A 19,775-nucleotide genomic window follows, 5' to 3' on the forward strand; every position below is an offset into this window, starting at 1 on the left:
GATATGCCTGTGTGGATTCCACTCTTCCCTTTGAGAGAGGCCCCGGCACTGGCACAAAGTCAGACAAGCCTAAGAGAAAATGACTTGCGCTTTCTGCATTTGGCTTGAACGCTATAAAAACTATTATTGAACTGAATAAATTACGCTGCACCCACATCTGTTTCCATCAACACAATTCCAACTCTTATAGACCTCATCCAAAAACTCTGACGGCACTGCTAATGAGTAGTTGCAATTCATCGCGGCTCATGAGAATGGAATAGAACTACCAAAGGGTCTTCAAGGTGGGGCTCCGCACAGAGACACATCGCCACCACTCTCTTCCATGGAGAGCCCATGGGGTTTGAACTTCAAACCTTTCCATGAGTAGCCAAGTGCTTCACCACTGCACCATTGGGGCCCAAGCTGGCCCTGTGAGTTTCTGAGACTACACCTCCTTACACGGGAAGAAAGCCCCATGTTTCATTTAGCAATTCCACTTATAACCGCTACAGCACCAGGGCTTCCATGATGAATTAGGAGAGCAAAATACTGTTGTTAGATGGAGGTGGTAGACCAGAGTGACCGGGAGTCTCTTAAAATAATCCTGACTTGAAATGTTTATAATTTGTACATGAAAGCACCTAACTCAATGTGAGAATTCCATGTCAGGGCTTTGATAAATGTTAGTGACATCGACCTACCACTGCTACATAGTCTAGTCAGACTCATAGACACCCTTTAGGACTTGGTTGAGCTGCCCCCAGGATCATCAGGTGCATAGGAGTCTTTATAGAAGCAGACTGGCACATCCTTCTCCTGTGCCACAGCTGATGGACTTGAGCCACTGAGCTATTGGCTAAGTAGCTGAGTACCATTCTACATACTTTTCAGACATCATGTTTGGGTGAATTTATCTAAACTAGGGAAACATGCAAACATATAGACTAGTGTCTATTGGGTGTCTATCATCCTCGCTCTTTTGATACCTCCGAGCAATAGCTAGACATATCATGACGGCATCAGGAGATTGCTGTGTTTCTCATCATGTCAGGCCTATTTTTTAGTCAGGGTCTTTGGCTGACGGTTCCTTCTGCCTGCCTCGTCTTCCTCCTTCCTCACACAGTCCTTTGACTCAAAGCCGGCTGCCTCAGGGATCTGCTCGAATGTCACCCCTCAGGAAGACTTGCCTGACCACCAGTGCAAACCACACTCCCGCTCATGTGTTCCACCCTCCTTCCTTCCCTGCTTACTTCTGTCTACAATCTTCAGTGTCATCTTAAATGCGGTAGATTTACTTGTCTGTTAATGTATGTCTTCCTCCGTAGAAAGTTATATTGTGGGAGGCAGGCCATTTTGTTGGTTGCATTTACTGTTACATCCTCAGAAGCACACAGCCGCATTCAGTCCAGGCTGGCGAAGAGAGAATGAAATGCATGCATGCACACACAAACACACAAATGTAACTGGATGCAAGAGAATAGCACAGAAATAAAATTATAGCACACTCATCTGTGACTTATTTTCTCCCTTCCAAAAAAACGAACTCACTGTCAACGGGTCAGTTCTGACTCCAAGCGACCTCAGAGGATGGCAGAACTGCCCCTTTGGGTTTCCAAGACTCTAACCCTTTTTGGAAGTCGAGAGTCTCATCTTTCTCCTGAGGAGTGACTGGTTGTTTCAGACTGCTCACCTTGAGGTTAGCGACTCAGCAGGTGGCTCACTGCACCACCAGGGAATCCTCATTTCCTGCCTGATGCTGGGAAATGGACTGTTGCTACTTCCTAATAGGGGCCACCTGCAAGACGATGATGACATGACTGACGCATAGCTCAGATCCTCAGGCCAGCCTTTCCATTTGTCGCACACCCAATCCATGGGGGCACGCATGCTTCCTCAGACCCTAGGCGCCCTTGTGCTCCCTTTACATCAAAACTTGATTTTAAACCCTCATTCTAACTAAAGTGTAAGTGACTAATGCCGCTGTCGCTCATTGGTTCTGTTAGGTTTTCAGAGGGAATAGAATGGAAAACAGAGGGGTCAAGTTGGGTGCAGACATTAGCTGGAGATTAGGTTTGAATTGCAATTGACTAGATGGCAAAGGGTTTGGTCTGGTTTACATTTTTATGATTGTTCGCACCGAAGCCTAGGGGACAGGCAGAAGGACTGTTCCTTGGGATAAAGGATTGGTTGAGAGATAGGTTTGTAACTGTCTACCTTAGTAACAAGATCCAGGGAAATGGAAGTCACATCACAATCTCTTAATCTGCTTTTAGGATTAATGTGAAAAGGGAAAGTGTTATTAGAAGGAGCTGTCTACATTCTAATGAATTAACAACAATAGTGATCATAATAGACATCTCTCTATAGTGTTTTGTAATGTGCCAATATTATGCTCGATATATATGACCTTATTTAATTTGAAGGAACCCTGGTGGCACGGTGGTTAAAGTAACTGGGTGCTAACCCAAAGGCCCGTGGTAGCAACCTGCCAGCCACCCAATGGGAGAGAGATGTGGCAATCCACATCAGCAAAGAGTTACCCTCCTGGAAGCCTTATGGCACTATCTGCTTTTTCTGTCGGGACAGTTTAAAAGGAAGTTATTTTTGAGATTATTGTTGCTAGTTGCCATCGAAGTGATTCCTGTTATTTGTCATAGCTAGTTTTTTCTGTTTTTATGGATAAGCGAGATTCCTGAGACAAAATAATAAGCTTGAGCACTCTCAGAAAAGAGCATCCTATATGGGATCCAGATCACCTGGTCCTCCAGCAGCTCTACATCCCATCTAATCATTGGTGAAAAAAAGGAAGGAATCAACAAATGATTTTTTTTAAATCGTGTTTTGGTCTGCTCTTTGGTATTTAATAATTCCATCATAAAGTCAAGTATATTTACAAATTGAAATGTTTTATACCACCTATTAAAGTTCCTCCTCCAGAATTATCTGGAGGTACTTTAATATAGGGGAGTATAGAATGTGGGTGGATGATGACTTTTTAACTAAGCATTGAATGCCTAATAAGTTCTCTGGGAATTGCTACTATATGTGGTCATTATGAGAGGGAATCAACTTGGGGACAAATGGCACATTCTGAAGTTTTGAAGTTTTGGTGAGATTGCTCCTGATCTAATATTTTCTCTCCAGTCGCATCGTCATCTCTAAAATCTACCCTTGGGCTGTAGTTCAAAACCACTCCCTCCTCCACAAGAGAAAGACGAGGCTTTCTACTCCCATAAAGAACTAAAGTCTCAGTTCTGTTTGGTCCATAGGGTCACGGTGAGTCGGAATCAGCTCAGTGGCAGTGAATTTTGCTGTTAACTAGGACTCTGCAAGCATGTCATTGAGTGAACTCGGGGAAGATGAGGGTAAAGCCCTACTTCTCAAAAAGAGACCACCGATGTGCACAGCATTATTCTGCTTTACAAAAAGTCGGTGTTACAATATAGTTTTTATGTAAATAAGCAGAAAAGATGTATATGTTTTAATATGTGAATCACCCAAAGCCTTTAAATTGCTTCACTTCCGTTTTTCATGCATTTTCCAGTACAATCTATAGAAGTTTCCATTTTTGCATGCCAAAAGTCAAAGGGCCAACTCAGGTCAATACAGGCTTCATTTATAAGCTGGGGCATGTTATCTTGGCCATTCTGTGGGTCCCTAACCATCTCTGCTTCACACAGAAACACTGAATGAAACAAAAGGCAGCACATATTTTCAGAAAGAGCGTATATATAGATAAAATCTCCCTTGGAAACGTAAATCAATATTTGACCTTGTCACACCCTTATCCAGATTAAATGGGGTCTGTTTTTGCTGACTTGGAATGATCAAGTGTGTGGTCAGATCCACCTTTTTTGAGAGCTCTCTGTTATTTGGAGCACCGTTTCTGTGTGAGTGTCCATGTGTGTGAGCCTGACTGTCTGAGCTTTTCAGCCTGGACTTAGCAATGACACCAACTTCACTAAACATGAGGTGTGCCGTATGATTTGCGTAGTTTTGACCCATATCATCTCATTTGAATATTCTGACTCTATGAAGTAGATAGATAAGCCTAGCAAGATAGGCAAACAAGTGTGCTATTATTAGCTAATGTCAAGGCAGCTCTGACTCCTGGCAACCTTACATAAAACAGAACGAAGGATTGCTTGGTCCTATGATGTTATTTTGATCATTGTATGTTCGGGTTCCTTGTTGTGGTCTTTGTATGTCTTTCAACCGAGGGTGCTCCTCTTTCTGCACTGTGTTGGGCAATATCCTGCTTCCTTGACTAATTTTCTGATATAGCTATTCAGACCCTTTCCCTCATCTGTCTTATTCTAGTAGGTCCACTACCCTGTGTCCACCCTGGGTGACCCTGATGGGATTCAAAACTCCAGTGCCATAGCTTCCAGCCTCAACACAAAATACAAGTCACAACAGTATAGCAAACTGACCGTGCCAAGAGCCAGGAGGAGATATGGATACGAAACGGAATCGTTTTTGTTGTTAGATGCTGTCGAGTCTGTTTCTAATCACAGTGTCCCTATATGATAGAGTAGAATGGCTCCATATTGTTTTCAATGCTGTACTCTTTATTGAGAAATAAATCAAGACTAAATTCGAGTTGATTCTAATTCTTCGTGACGCCATTTGACAGAGTTGACCTGCCTCATAGGGTTTCCTAGACTGTAACCTCCATGGGAGCAGACTGCCAGTCAGGCCCCCAGGGAGCCGCGAGGATATTTGAGCCCCCTACGTAGGTGTTACAGGAGCCCTGGTGGTTTAGTGGCTGCACATCGGACTGCTAGCCTCCAGGTCAGTAGCTGGAAATCACAGCCAATTCTGAAGAAGAAAGATGAAGCTTTCGACTCCCATAAAGGGTCATCATCTTAGAAACCCACCGGAGCCATTCTACCCTGTCCTATAGACTGTCGATGACTCAGCATCGAACCCAATGGCAGTTGAGTTCAGTTTTTGTTTTTCTTGACTTCCCCATTATCAGCTGAGCACTTAACCGCTGTGCCCCCAAGATTCCTTTCATTGAAAGTAGGTCAGCTGATAAGTGTGAAGGATTCAGTGAAGCTCAGAGATGCTACATTCATGTAGCTCGTTAGAATCTGTGCTGCAGGGCCCAGACCCTAAATAAGCCTCCGCAGGCTGAACTCCAAAAGGGTTCTTCCCAGGTCCCTGGAGGAAGCGGCTCCCTGATGAGCATGCGGTTTGGGTTGTGTCACAGCCCAAAGGGCAGAAAACAACTCATTTGTCAGTGCCTTGCAGAGACCCAGACGTGTGTCCCCGTGATGTTAGCTCTGTTACACGGACTGGAGTCAAGGGATTGCTTTACGCTATGGAAAGGAGACCATGGGTACAAATCAGGAAGCCAAAGGCTATGATTTGTTGGTGTATCTCAAAGGTGCAGGCCCTTAGTGCATCTGAATCGAACTGCCTTACAAATGCGTACAGCTTTGATTCTCTGTTACTTTCACTGGCCTTCCTATCTTTTCTTATTTTTTGGCAAGGAGGGGATGGAGGAGGGTTATGGTCCTGAGGAAAGGGTCAGAGAGAGAGGAGGATTGGAAATATTCCTGGCTGTCACTTTGAATCCAACAGTAAAGTGCTACTCGGAGACGCTGTATCAGAGGGAGGCAGCAAGGGAGGAGGGCTGCCCCTCCCACGGCCCAGGTGCCTGACATCACACAAGAATTTGCTATCCGGATATGCAATCCTCTCCTCTCTATAGGAGCAAGACTAAATCCTGTCTCATAGTATCATAGCAAAAATGTTAGCTAATATATTTAAAATCAGGCAGAAAAAATGAGATGCCCCATATAGCTACTGCAATGATAGAGCCCTGGGGGCATAGTGGGTTATCCTTTGGGCTGCGAACCATAAGGTCAGTGGATGGAACCCAGCAGCTGCTCCACAGGAGAAAGGTGAGGTTGTGTGTTTGGGAGAAGATTTACAGTCTCAAAGCACCTCTGCCCTGCGTCTCTAACAATCAATATGAGCTCAGCAGCAGTGGGTGCCAATTTGTAAAAGGAGCCTAGGAAGCCCAAGGCATAAGCTCCCTGTTCTGAGCTGAATGGTTGTTGGTGGTCATCTACCCACCGGCTCTCTGGGAGAAGGACCTGAGGGTGTGTCTTTGTAAAGATTTCAGCTGCTATCCCCAGGAGGCAGCTGTCTGTCACATGGCTCATAATCTGTCACATGGCCCACCATGAGTTCAAATCCACCCCAAGGCACCCCAACCGGTCAACAGAATTTGTAAAGAGTGGTGCACACCACTAACATTCCAGACTGTGAAACCAAAAGTTAGAGACTCAGCCGACTCTGAGGTACCTCAGAAGAAAGGCCTAGTGATGTAATTCTGAAAAGCCAACCACTGACAACCTCGTGGTGCGCAGCTCAATTATGATTCAGAAAGGGGTTGCCATGACAGAAGGACCACAGAGGGGCTGCCCTTGTTTCTTTCTTGCACGGATCTCTCGACTTCGGCAAAGCACTACTAATGGCTGTAGCATCTCAGCGGGAGGCTCCCCTTTTCATGGATTTGAAACTGCTTAGACACGAAAAGACACATCTGTCTCATGTTGGGAACTTTAAGTAAAACCTCAGCTCGGGAAATAAAATGAAGATGTGCAGGACCAATTCAGTTCTGAGGTGAAGCAGACACCTTTCATCCAAACTTGGTTTAAATGTCAGAGCGATTCTAGATTTCATGGCAAAGGAATGGCAAACTAGTCTGCAGAAATGAGGCAAGTCAGGCTTTAAACTGTTCTGCACTAAATTGGGAAGAGATGAATATCTTATCGGGGTGGGGGTGGGGTGGAAGTAATATCATATTGTCTGTACTTCTTTATTTAATCAACTCTCTGATTTTGACATTTCAAAATAGACATTTTTTTTCCATGAATGGGTTTGGATGAAAAAACTAGAGATTCCCTGTATATCTTCCTGAACACAATGTTGTAGGTATGATGTGTTTAGAGATAATGGATTACTTTTATCCATTTTCTGAATGCAATTTACTAGTGAAATTCAATGTGTGTATGTGTGTGCATACTAAATATGTATACAAATGTGAACACATACACATATATGAACATATATATCCACATACAGCCCATACCACTCACTCACAGCCCTGAAGTCAGGTCTGACTAACAGTGACCCTACAGGACAAGGTAAACAGAGATTGCAAGACTGCAACTTTTGGGGAGTAGATAGACTTGCCTTTCTCGACACCCCACAAATGCATATGCAATTCTGTGACCTATATATACACTTTTTATGGCTTGAAGTTACGGAAAATGTTTTCTGATATTCAAAGGGTTTAGTTACACATTCCATGAATTAATAGTGCAATTTAGCATAATGTTTGTTTTCACTTTAGATTGAAGCAGGAGTGCCGTGCATTCTGGAACAACAAGGTGTTGTTATTCAGAAAGGAGGCTGTTTGTTGGGTCCGCTTCTCCTTGGCTGTGCTGGATGACAAATAGCACAGCCACAGTCCTTTGGATTTGTGGCATTTAGAGCAGTGGTTCTCAAATGGCAGCAATTTTACTTCCCAACTCAGGAGATATTTGACAATATCTGGGGTTAAATTTGGTTGCCACAAATTTGGGGGAGGGTCTGTTACTGGCATCCAATGGGATCCTGTTAAATGTGTATATTCTGATCCCCAAATCAACAGTAGTGAGATTAAGAACCCTTGAAGAGGTAGTTGCTAACTTTAACTCAGGGGTCCCGTTAAATTGAATTTGGTTTTTCGGATTTTTAATTCAAAGGACTTTGACAAAGGTTGGTTGTAATATAAATGAAATATTATTTTTCATTGTATTATTCAATTTTTAAGATTATTATTTTCTGTCATTATTGATTGCTCTATAAAACTGATATTATTTGACTGTCAGTGTTGAAATGTTACATATAAACTTGAAGATATATTTTATTGCATGTATACATGCATAAATACATCCATAGACACAAAACATACAAAACAAAATAAACAACAATGGACGATGTTGGTATTTGTCATTTGTGGCAATTGGGCTGTTTATTGAAGGAGTTACATCCTATGGAAATGGGAATGGTGTTCTTAGATAGAAAATTAGGAAGAGTGATCTGTCTGAGGTTTTTATGTGATGAGTTTTATGTAGCACTTACCATTAATGCTGAGAAATCTTTTTTTTAAATAACAGAAGTTTATAAGCGTGGTTTGTCATAATCTGAATATATCATAAGTCTACCTGTGGAGGCCGAGAAACATACGATATGGTGTGATGAATGTTCTTCTAGGACATCTATGAGGTTCTGGGGGGGACTCAGAGGCAGGATGACTAGAGCCAGAGAGGCATTGGAAACAGCTTTATGGAGGCTGAGTGAGTCTGCTGTAGCTCACAGAAGATGGAGAGGCAGGAGACAGGAAACTAAGCATGGGACGAGTTTGCCATTTTATGACGTCCCCACGACGAAGGCAAAAAGACTTTAGATCATATTGCATATAAATCAGGTTTCCAGCAAAACCCCAAGGGGAATGTTTCTGTAAGTGAATTTTAAGCTGCGTGTGTAAAACTTGCTGAGAGAGGAGAGGAGAGGAGACAAGAGGAGGAGGGAAAGGAAGGGAGAGGAGGGGACGAGAGAAGCAAAAACCCCATTCTTTCAGCAGGAGGACTTTTTCCAAGATTTCCAGCTTCCCTTGTCCCACAGCATCCATGTACTTCTAGAACTAGAATCCAAAAGGCGGGTTTTACACATCTTGGAACCATCAGGGGAGAAAATATGATCTGCAAACTTGGACCACGAGGACCCACAGTGGTGCACTTGTCCGCTCACAGAAAGGATAATAGTCAAGCCCACCCAGGGATTCCCCGAGAGAAAGACCCGGAGATCTATTTCTATGAAAGTAACTACACGCAGTTTGACTCCCTCAAAAAGAGTTGTTATGAGTGAGGATTCACTGGAGGATCCCTAACAACCATAACAACAACCTAAAACCCAAATCAAACTCACTGTCTTCAAGCCCATTCCAAGTCAAAGGGACCATGGAGGACAGAGGAGAACTGTTTGCCCCTGTGGGTTTCCAGGACTGCTCGTGTTTGTGGAAGCAGATGGTCTCGATTTCCCCCCCAAGAGACTGCTGCTAGGTTTGAACAGCCCACCACCTAGAAAACAGGAAATATTAAGACTTTCTGATGGGAGTACAGGAAGATCAGAGAGCAAGCTTTTTCTTTGTTTTAGTGGTAGTATATATTGGCATACAATATGGGTTCTGGAAATTCTACCTGAGGAACTTAACAGTGATTTTTGATAAGTGACAGAATCTCCTTTTAGTTCTCTTTCTTCCTGAAATGGTATCTAGAGCATAAGATAGTTTTGAGCCTGACGTATCTTACTGTTTATTCCAGTAAACTAAACACTGTGTTAGTGTCTCACTTCCTCTAACTGAACAAGGGGGGAAGGGAATCAACCTGCATTGTTAATTAGCACAAGAGCCATAGGAATGGGCGGGGGGGCGGGGGTCACACGCCAACCTTCTTTACTTTTTCTGGCACCATCCGTCTCCCACCCACCCAACACTCCCAACTTCTCTGTTGAGTTCAAGATTGGTTTCAACGGCCACGTAGAACAAAGGGACCGTTCTCATGACTACAGGGGTCATGGGTGAAATGACGGATCACAAATCTGGATCAGGATTGTTCAAGCTTCAGTTATTTTTTTCAGGACACTGACTTAAGCCGTTGGCCTCTGTCCTGCTTGGGCAAGTGTCACTGGGCAGATTAAGTATCTATTCCAACAGGAAACCTAGGCCTGAAGTCCCTGCCCTCTAGCTCAGTGGGTGCCAGTCTTACCCCTCCTCCTCCCCATCCCCATTAAGTGCCTGAAAACAACCTTCTAGGCCACCCAGCAAGCCTCCCACCCAGAGGCATGCAGCTTTCTCCCTCTGAGCCTGGAAGCCCACCTCTCTGTCTCATGTCCTTGGTGCTGTTGCCGCATCTCTGCCATGTCTCTTCCACCTGGTATCACAGCTCTCTGTGTCCTGGTTGAAGAGAAATCAAAGCGTGCTTCATTTGGAATCTATCTGTGCCAGTAGGAACCGGCTCCAGAGTAGCCCGAGTGTGTAACTGGCCCCGGTGTAAGCTTGACTTTCGCGGTCCTGTTTGGCAGCGAAATAGTGCCCAGGATAGCTTTACAACAGGGAAATGCTAGGCGCTGTGGGCAGGTAATGAGGTTGTTTAAGAACCATTCAATTAGCAAAATGAAACAAGTGTGGTACACTCAGTGGGTGCTCTGAAGATGTCTTTTGAAATGTTGATGCCGGTGGCAAACATGGTGATTAAAAAAGGTCCATATTTAAATTAGTAAAGAAAAAAATGGGAGAGAAGGAAGGAGTTATTGGCTCAGAGGGGGTGAGGTTGAAAGCAAGCAAGATTAGTTTTGATTGAAGAAAATTTAGTCTGTTGAGTGATTAAAAGGCAACTATAGCCTCCACCTGGGGGACAGTATTACTTTATCTCCTACTGAGCAGTCAGTACAATTCCTCTCTACGTTCTGTGTGAGCATGCTCAGCTTCCTGGTCAGACATGGCAGCGATTGTAAACAAATCATTGCCAACTGCCCACTAGCGCAGACACTAGAAGGGATGCGCCTATGAATACATGGATATTTTTGTTTGTTAGATGCCGTTGAGTTGGTTGTGACCCGTGACGATCCCGTGTACATCAGGATGAACAAAACACGGCCTGGCCCAGCGCCATCCTCACACTCCCAGAAAACCCAGTGCTGTTGAGTCGGTCAGGCTCATGGCGTCCCTATAGACAAAAGACAAGTGCTTTAGGACGCTTCCACGGCTATCATCATTACAGCAGTATACTGCCCCATCTCTGTTCCCATGGAGCCCTTGGTGTGTGAGCCCTTGACCTTTCCCTTAGCTGCCAAGCGCTATGGCACCAGAACTCCTTTGAGAGATTGATAGAAAACATGCGTTGGTACATTTTTCAGTTTTTTTCATGCCTCTTTTTGTTTAAAGTTCTATTTCATAGTGGATTTTGTCATTAAGACTTGAACCACTTCTATAATCTAACGGGACCCTAGTGGCATGGTGGTTAAAGTATTTCTGTACTAGCCAGAAGGTTGGTGGTTGGAACCCACCCATGGGAGAAAAGATCGGGCCCTTTGCTGCTATAAAGATTACAGAGTAGGAAAGCTCTAGGGCAGTTCTGCGCTGTCCTGGAGCGTTCACACTGCAGGAATTCGCTGGACAGCGTACAGCGACCATAACAGCATAATCCAAAAAGGATGGAAGTGAAAATACAATACTTTTTCTCTCACTCCATATAAAAGCAAGACAGCCTATATCTCACTGCCATCGAGGCAATGCCAACTCCTGGTGACCCTGTAGCACAAAGTAGAACTTCCCTCAGGAGCTTCTGAGACTGTACCTGTTCATGTCAGTAGGAAGCCCTTTCTCCTTTCCCAGTGGGAGCTTCTGGTGGTTTCAAACTTAGGACCTTGTTGATTGCAGCCTAACTCACAACTACGATACTACCTACTTCTCTGCTAACTGAAATGTTGGAGGTTCTAGCCCCCCAAGAGGAGTCTCGAAATGAAGGCCTGGTGATCTGCTTCTGAAACACTGGCTATTGAAACCCTGTAGTGCCCAGGGCCCCCCTGACTCACATGAGGGCGTCCTGAATTGAGTGGCCTGGAGGGCCAGGGCGACTGGTTTATAAAGACAAATAGTAACCTGAGGATTTAAACCAAAACTAATTTTAAGAGGCAGATTGTATAATTTACTTTCTATTAGTTATGGTACTATATTTCTCTCTGGTACAAATCTTAGGGGGGAGGGAAAGCAGATGCTTGTCTTTATAATCCTCTCCCTGATCTGAGACGACTGTCACCACAGCCAACTTGGAAGAATGACTGTCAGAGATGTCACCTCTCAGCAAAGAAATGAAATGCCGTGTTCGCATCTTCCCATCCTTAAGCAGAGTGGAGCTTGAGTACGGAATCAAAAGTTTGCAGGGCTCGCCCATAAGAAATTAATATTGAGTAGCTGATGCCTGATGGAAGTATGGAGTGCTGGCATTCATTGCACCTTTCCCCAGAGTAGTTGACACAAAGCTAAAAGTGTACTTTAAGTTCTGTGAGATCTATCGGAGGATGCATTTATGCATGAATTAGTAATTTCCAAACATCTATAGGATGGTCATGGGAAGGTTGAAGTATTCAGCTAACACAAAGGTTGCTGGTTTAAACCCCCACAGTCACATGGGTGGAAGATCTGCTTCCATAAAGAGTCCAGGTAAGAAATCCCTATGGAGCAGTCATTATGTTCCAATGGCCACTAGATCCGAATGGACTCATTGTCACCAAATGACTACAATGGCAAAGGATAATTTATAATACTGATAGAATGATAAAAAGAGTAGAAATATTACCTAAGAAATTAATATTCTTGTATTCCAAACAACCTAAGGCTAGTGGCATATATTAATAAAATCAACCCTATGAAGAAGATACTTTATTTCTTTATATCTAGAATTAGGAAAAATAATCCTTAGGTTACTAAAGTGATTGAATCTACACATTCAGAGGAGATGATAGAACTAACCTTAATGGTCAGCAAACCTACAATTTTTCTTTTCAATGAGGTAGATTTAAATGAAATAAAGGAGAAGAGAAAATTTCACATCTGGTAAGGTTAAAAAGAATGAACAGAAGTTGCATTGCCCTTTAAAATGAAATATTTTCTGAGGTACATGAAAAAATTAATATGGAACAAATGCACTTATCAATAAGTTGCCCCTTTTCCCTAACCTACCCACTTCCATGCTATTACAATTCGGGTATAATAGCTATTTTGCGTGTTTTTGGACAGTTAAAATCTTAGAGATTGAATTGTCAGCAGCACTGCAGTCACAGCCAGTGGACCCCGTGTGGAGAAATAGAAGACTGAATGGGCTGACATCTTCATCCAAAATGACAGGCGAGTCAGTGGACTATGGGACCAGGGAATGGATCTTGATCTCATCCTACTTTTATAGGGTGTGCATTTCTTTTTTTGTTGTTGTTGTTGATCCATCCTTTTTTTCCCTAGAAGTTGAGGGTCATGTGAGTAAACTTCAGAAATAACACACTGTAGATAGCAACACCTACTCAGTGACTAGTACGTCTGTAACAGAAGTGGTCCTTTCCATTATAAATTACAATTCACTATCCTTCCACCCAGGATTGTTAAAACAAAGATAATAAGCAATCTGAAGAACAAACTGCATGATCGTTTTTTAAGGAACATATTGATATTATGATATAATTTTGTCCCACTGGTTCATGAATCAATTGGAGTTCATAGTTTATTGGAAAAATCTATTTATATCATAAACCTCTTGAACATATATTAAGAAATTCAGAGGCAATGGGATATTTCAATTGTTCAAGTATTTAAAAAAAGACACATGGAAATCAGATAAATTAAGGTCAGATTCCACCTCTTCCTTGAAGCTTATTCAAAGTCCAGGTACTTAAAGTAAGTTCACAGGGAACTTTTATTTTCAAGAGTCTTTCTAATGTTTGCATTAATACATCACACTTACTGTTAAAATAGTGTCCTGCATTTCAAAAATAAGTTTCTTATTCGTGTATCATCTCAGCTTCTTAACCAGATTATAAGACTCTCAATGGTTGTCCTCTTGAATTTTCTAATCAGATTCCTAGTTCTTTGTGCATGCTACATGATGAATACAGATTTGATGATTGTTTAATAGACAGAGAGAGAATAAAGGGTTATGTGAAGACAGAGGCATAGATTAATAGATTTTTTTATATGTGGCTGGGAATTGATTAAATTAGCTTGTCAAATTCTCTTGCTCTCTCATAGCCCTTACAACATTCTACTAAATAGCTATTTATGTACTTGGTACGTTCCCAACTAGCTTTTAAAACTCTCGCCACAAATAGGACATCATATACTTACACTCCTCTGCATGTTGAGCCAAACGGTGCAACTGAAATGGACTGAATATTAAAATTAAGAATGCTTTCCATGGAAGACTAGCACAGAAGTAGCACAGAACGGTCCTTGAAAAACATGAATTGCATGAGTGAATCAATGGTGAATTCTAGCTTTGCCACTAACCAGCTGTGAGCGTTGTCAGAGCATGTCCCTTTAGCTCAGGTGAGAATGGGGAAGGGAGCCTGGTTTGTCTATAAGTGACATAAAAACCAAAGCCCACTACCATAGACTTGGTTCCCACTCTAAGGGACAATCTGGTGGCTGTCCAAAGTTGTAAATCCTTATAGTTTCATCTTTCTACCTTGGAGCAGTGACTGGTTGGTTTGAAGAGCTAAACTTGGGGTTCACCGTCTAATTCTTACCTATCAGTGCCACTAGGAGTCCCTTTGAAAACATAAGGTGTTTGGGATTACATATATATATATATATATATATATATATATATATATGAACATTTTTACTGGGGGCTCTTACAACCCTTATAATCACCCATACATCAATTGTAGCAAGCACATTTGTACATAAATTGTCATCATCTTTTTAAAAACATTTTCTTTCTGCTTGAGCTCCTCTTTTTCCCCTCCCTTCCCCACCCCCCTACCCTGTGGATCCCTGATAAATTATAAGTTATTATTATTTTCATATCTTACACTATCTACTCAGACTCTAGGAAAGAATGCAGTGTTGGGTCTCTGCTTCTTGCTTGTTTCCAAAGATCAACACTTTAAAAGAAACGTGGTGTGCTGTGGGAGAGCATCAGACTACTAAGCGCAAGGTCAGTGGTTTAAAATCCACCAGCTACTACACGACAGAAAGATGAGGTTTTTGGCTCCCATAAAGATTATCTGGGGTCCTTTTTGATATTCTTTTCAACCATTTTACAGGCAAGTAATTTGAATATCATATAGTTCAAATATTTCAATCATATGGAAAATTGTACATTCATCCCAACATCAGTTTTAGAGCTTTACCCCTCCCCCATGGTTAAACTGTCTTTAAGATGATGTGTGCAATCACAGCACATTCTAGTGCTCTCTCTCACCTCTCCTGTCTTCATTAGTTACTCCTGAAATCCCCCTTCCCTCTCTATCTCCCCCACCCCACCCCTGCTTTCCCCATAGCCTCTTGTATCCATTATTATCATTAAGCAGCCACTCCCCCCCCCCCCCCGTGCTTCACAGTGGGGAGACCCAACAGAAAACAATAGAAATCAAAATCGCACTAAGGTGGTAAGGGTAGAAGCATAATAGTATATAATAGTACATAGGCAAAAATTCTAATAATGTCTAAGAAGGAAAAGACTCCCAACAATAATCAAAAAGCCAGGGAAGAAATTTCTGCCATGGAGCCAGGGAGAAATGCCTGCACCCCGAACAAATTCAGAGCACATCTCCAGGATGGTCAACTGGCCAAGTGTTTAAGTTCAATCCAGTGTAATTAATATTATAATTGTCTCTCATCTGTCAGCTTAACAGCTTATCTTTAAACAAGCAGCCATTTTAGAGAAATCTCAGCTAAATCCACACTTAAGAAGCACACCAACCTGTGGGATCCAAGAATATTAGCTAATAAAATTCAAACCCAAAATATGGAATGGTACTAGGCCTTAAAAACTCTGAAGACCTCGTTTTCAGAAGGCTGAGGATGACAGTGAAAGCCCCAAGCCCATCAGAAGTGTCCCAAATGTAGACGAAGTCTCTGATGAGCCCTCTTGACTGTGGACCAGCCGTGGGAAAGACATTGTTATCAGCCAGAGTACACTGTAGGGGAAGTACTACAAATGTAATTAGGTCAAAGCGGGACACGTTGTCATCAACCTTCCCTTGATTCAACATATAATTGTCCTCGGTTTTTATATTTTCTCCTTCACTTTTGATTGGGGTATTTCTCTGTTTTGTTCTGCCATTATTATTGGGTCGTTTGTATTTTGTTTTGCTTTTGTGTTTTTCTGTATATAAAACCCAGATTAGATAAACCTATAGAGACAACAACTCGATCACTAGATCCAAAGGGACATGGAAGGGCAGGCAGGTGGGGAGCAAACAAGTACAGAGAGGAAAAAATGCCCCAGAATTGATTGTGGTATTGGTTAGCTGCACAACTTTGATGATTGTGATTAAATTATTGGTATGTTATTTATATGTCGGTGAAACTATTAAAATAAAATCGTTTGATTTTTTAAAAAAATAAACATGAAAAGGTTGACAGTCTCAGAAGTCCTATAGAGAAGTTTGTATTCGACTCAATGGCAGTGGGGATGCTTATTTGGGATGTCGTACATTCTTGAGGAAGAATTCAATTCCCAACAATGGCTAGAAAAATATTGACATAAATATCAATGTTAAAATTTGCTTTTTCCAAACTAATTTAAGCATAAGTATTTATACATACATTTTACTCTTAATTAGGCTACCATACAGGAAATAAACCAGAGACCTTGCTACTGCAGATGCCACATTAAAATGGATTTGACATTAATTTCACCGGAATGGTGGAAACCATGCGAATGCAATGCAAAGGCACGCAGCTTATCTATGACTGAAGATAAAGAGAAATGGTTGGTCACCTTTGTGTCATGAATACCAACAGCCTTCAAGTACTATTTTTGAACACTCTGGAATAACATATGTATTTCTTTCTATGATCCCACCTTCTCCTTTTACTTAAGAAAGCAAGTGCTTTGCTGAAAACGATCTATTGATTTGCACTTTTGATGAACTCTTGGGTGGTTTGGGCTTGGTTCCCACTCAGACAATTAAGATTGACAGATTGGCAAGCAAAAATTTGCTACTTTGATTGTGATACTGGAAAGTAAATGTGGCTATTGATTAATGTTTATTAGAAGCTAAAAATCAATGCTGCTGAGCCTCAGAAATGTATTTATGTCTTAGTAGTTGTCGTCATCATCATCATCTTCGTCAACCAAACTCATTGCCCTGGGGTCATTTCAGATTCATAGCGACCCTATTGAGCAGGGCAGAATTGCCCTGTGAGATTCGGAGAATGTAAATCTTGAAAGGAGTAGAAAGTCTTATTTTTCTCCTAAGGAACAGCTGGTGGTTTAGAATTGCAGTAGCACTAACATGAATAAATATTAAAAAAAACTTTAATTTTATTTGTGCTTGCCATCTCAGATACTGGGCTATGCACTGTCTTATTATCTTTATTTTTGTTGTACTTTGGGTGAAGGCCTGTAGAGCCGTGGGAGTGAGCTCAGTGGCTGGCTTGAAGATGTCAAAGAGCCACGATTCCTGGGCTTTCAGTAGTCTTTGTCGGATGAGTATTTCTGGTCTTTACTTATACTTTGAATTTTCAGCTTCATTTTTCCCTCCTCCCTGCTCATGACTTTCTATTGTAATCCTGATCAAAGCACTCAGTAGTAGTAGCCGGGCAGCATCTAGTTCTGGCTTCCAGGTAGTAGAGTTGTGGTTTGAGTGATCCATTAGTCTTTTGGACTCATTTTAAAATGTCTTCATTTATATTTGTCTTGGTTGAGCAGAAATTTATCATTCCATGTTAAATGGCTACTCACAAGAACGTAAGATGCTATTCACCAAAGTAAGACGTGGAATATTATTGTGTAGTCTATGCTGTGCCAATTGATCTCGATGTCCCAGGGGGTGGAGTCTTAACTCTCCCAAATCCACTGTCTCATTTTTCATAGTGTTTGGTTTAGGCTAAGAAAATTTTAGAGCTTTACCCCCATACAGTCTGAAATACCCTTAGATATCGTTGTAGCACATACAAATCCATATGAGGTTTACTCAAAATATTGGTGCAAATCTTTTGTTATCTTTCAATTCCATTTTTGCGCAAACATTTTGAAACTAATGCATACACATTCATTCTCTAATTAGTGATTTAGCTCCTCTTTGCCTCCCTTCTCTGGTAGCCAAAGAATATTTCTTACTGCGTGTACATCTTTTCTCAACTTTTTTTTATACTACCAGTCTCAAACAGTATTTGTTCTTTTGTGATGGACTTGTTTTGCTTAGCAAAATGCCCTCCAGGTTTATCTAGGTTAGCTATGTTACACAGAGTCTTCCTTCTTGGCTTTAGTGAATAATGCTGAGTGGAACATGGGTGTGAAAATATATTTCATGTCACAGCTCTCATTTCTCTAGAATATATTCTAAGGACGGACTGAGATAGCTGCATCAGAATGTATTTCTGATTTCGATTTTTTATGAGAGTGCCATACTGATTTCCACGGTGGTTGTGCCATTGTAAGAGCTCACCCGCAGTGTGTGGATTTCAACAATATCTCCATGCCTTCTCCAGTGCTGCTTGCTTGCTTTTCCTTGTTGTGTAACTTTACTGTGTCTGCTGGCATGTATGGTCTATGTACTTTTAATACACTACATAATTTATTCTTCATGGCAGTCTCATTAGATGGGCATCATTGTTACAGGGGTGGGAGATCAGCCCTTTACCTGAGGTTAATATTGGGTATGTGGGGAGTCAGGATTCAGTGGAACAATAGTTATAGGAATGGGAACATTCTGTCATATGGATGTCCCACTAGACAGAATACAAGGAGTACTATGCGGAGATGCCAACTGCAAGGTTAGCGGTTCATACCCACCAGCTGCTCCTTGGGAGAACGATGAAGAAGGTTATTTAAAGATTTCTAATCTCAGACACCTTATCCAGGGTCCCTATGAGTTGGCATTGATTTGTGGTCCGTGAGTGAGTGTGAGAGAGACAACAGCTCTGGGGGCGTAGTTGGATAGGTGCTCAACTACTAATCAAATTGTCGGTGGTTCAAGCAACGTACACTCCACAACCGAGAGTTATTCCTTGTGCTTTCCTAATGACTATAGCCTTGGGAACTCCATGAGTACTGTTACTGTCTTAAAAGTTGCTATCCACCAGCCTGTAGGATCATGAGATGTCGATGGGATCAGGTATCAGGCATCAAAGACCCAGAGTGAAAAATAATAATGTGAATGAGGCAGGGAGTGGGGAGTGGAAACCCAAAGCCAATCTGTAGGAAATTGGACATCCCCTTATAGAAGGGCCATGGGCAGAAGATGGGCCAGTCAGGGTGCAGTGTAACACCGACGAAACATACAGCTTTCCTCTGGTTCTTTCCCCCACTATCATGACCCTAATTCTACCTAAAAAATCTGGCTGAACCAGAGCGTGTACATGGGTACAGATAAGAGCTCGAAACACAGGGAAACAGGACAGATAAACTCTTTGGGATCAATATTGAGAGTAGCCATACCAGGAGGGGAAGGGGTAGGTGGATGGAGAACAGGGGAACCGATCACCATGACTTACCTATAACCCCCTCACAGGGGAATGGACAACAGACAAGAGGGTAAAGGGAGATATTTCCAGTACAAGATATGAAAAAATAATAATGTATAAGTATCAAGGATTCATGAGAGAGAGGGGGGAAAGGACGGGAAAAAATGAGGAGCTGATACCAAGGGCTCATGTAGAAAGAAAATGCTTTGAAAATGATGAGGACAACATATGTACAAATGTGCTTGACACAATGGAGGGATGGATGGGTTGTGATGAGAGTTGTACGAGCCCCTAATAAAATGGTTTATTAAAAATAAAAGGCTGCTATTAGTAGAATTCAACTCCATAGCAATGACCTGATGTGTTGTTGTTTTTAAAAAAGAGAGAGGAAAATTCTCTAAGATGGTTCATTTATTCTTCTAGCTATTTAATGCACTCCGTATTCATTTTCCTAGAATTCCAGTACAGGCAAATCCATAGAGTATTTTCATGCATTGCCCAAATCTCTTTCTTACAGCATTCTTAAAAGTGGGCGGAAAAG

This window comes from Tenrec ecaudatus, chromosome 4 (assembly GCF_050624435.1).
Source record: "Tenrec ecaudatus isolate mTenEca1 chromosome 4, mTenEca1.hap1, whole genome shotgun sequence".
In the NCBI taxonomy this organism is placed as follows: Eukaryota; Metazoa; Chordata; class Mammalia; order Afrosoricida; family Tenrecidae; genus Tenrec; species Tenrec ecaudatus.